Genomic DNA, 1,585 nt, shown 5'->3' with positions numbered 1-1,585 from the left:
TACTTTTTTAATTGTATGAGAGGGAGAAGAAGCAGAGCTTCAACTTCTTTTGATTCTGAACCTGAAAGGACCTTCCTTAGATTAAGGAGGGAAGCAAGAGGGAAAAGAGTTATTGATGCTGAGGAAAAGGAAGAGTACTTTGAAACAAACATGGAGGAGAACCTGGAAAACAACCATGAAGGAGAAGCTCACAACCATGCCAGAGAAGGCTCTGTGAATCATGCTGGGCAAGAGAGAAGAGTTCTAAGCTCATACATCAATCCGAACCCAGGAAATTATGGAAGTAGTATCCAAAAGCCAACCATACATGCCAATAACTTTGAATTAAAACCCCAGCTCATCACCATTGTTCAGAACAACTGTTCATTTGGAGGAAGCACCCAAGAAGACCCCAATCAACATCTAACCACCTTCCTAAGAATATGTGACACTATGAAGTCTAATGGTGTTCATCCGGATGTCTCTAGACTGTTTTTGTTCCCTTTTTCACTCAGGGACAAAGCATCTAAATGGCTGGAATATTTCCCGAAGGAAGTTTAACAAATTGGGAAGATGTGGTGAACAAATTTTTGGCAAGATTCTACCCTTCTCAAAGAATTAATAGGTTCAGAGTTGAGGTACAAACCTTCAGGCAACATGATGGTGAAACTCTCTATGAGGCATGGGAGAGGTTTAAGGACTTAACAAGAAGGTGCCCACCAGACATGTTCAATGAATGGATTCAACTGCACATTTTCTATGAAGGTCTCTCTTATGAATCAAAGAAGGCCCTAGACCATTCATTAGGGGGATCTCTAAACAAGAAGAAAACCATTGAAGAAGCCATAAATGTCATTGAGACTGTAGCTGAGAACGACTAATTCTATGCTTCTGAAAGGAGCAACACTTGAGGAGTGATGGAGCTGAACCATATGGATGTACTACTGGCTCAAAATAAGATGATCACCAAGCAGTTAGCCGATCTTACCAAGAAGATGGAAGAGAACCAAGTTACAGCAGTCATCAGTTCATCACCAGCCCAAGAAGGAGTGAATATAAGAGAAGAAGGCGACTAGAAACAAGCCAACTATGTTGGGAACTCACCCAGGCAGACCCACGATCCATACTCCAAAACTTATAATTCTGGTTGGAGGAACCACCCTAATTTTGGGCGGGAAAATCAACAAGACCAAGGCCAAGACCAGAGACGCCACAACCACAATCCCAACAACAATGCAACTCACCAACATCCCTCACAGAGATCATATCAACACCCACCTAACCACCCTTCTCAACATCCATACCAAAACCAACATGACCACTCTCAACCTCCTAACCTTAACCCATCATCACCCACCGAAGATAGACTCTCCATAATTGACACTCTACTTGAAGGTATATGTAAGGAAGTCCAAGACAACAGAGTGTTCAAGGATGAAGTGTGAGCCAATATCAAAAATCAGGGAGACACCATCAAGAGGCTGGAGTCCCAAGTGGGATATCTATCTCAACAGTTTCCCAAGCCTATCGATAGTTTCCTAAGTGACACAGAGAAGAACCCAAGAGGAGAAACAAAGAAAGTAAGATGGGAAGAATGCAACATGAT

General features: G+C 42.4%; 1 non-coding gene across 1 annotated transcript; it reads right to left on the bottom strand.

Moving 5' to 3' along the window:
- Positions 1-602: 602 nt before the first annotated feature.
- On the bottom strand, positions 603-706 carry LOC127740170 (small nucleolar RNA R71). Its single transcript, XR_008000851.1, has one exon. It is a non-coding gene; the product is annotated as a small nucleolar RNA R71 (small nucleolar RNA).
- Between the last annotated feature and the right edge of the window lie 879 nt (positions 707-1,585).

Source organism: Arachis duranensis, chromosome 6, assembly GCF_000817695.3.
Source record: "Arachis duranensis cultivar V14167 chromosome 6, aradu.V14167.gnm2.J7QH, whole genome shotgun sequence".
Classification (NCBI taxonomy): Eukaryota; Viridiplantae; Streptophyta; class Magnoliopsida; order Fabales; family Fabaceae; genus Arachis; species Arachis duranensis.
Note: the sequence above shows the minus strand (reverse complement) of the source record. Positions and strands in the feature narration are given on the sequence as shown.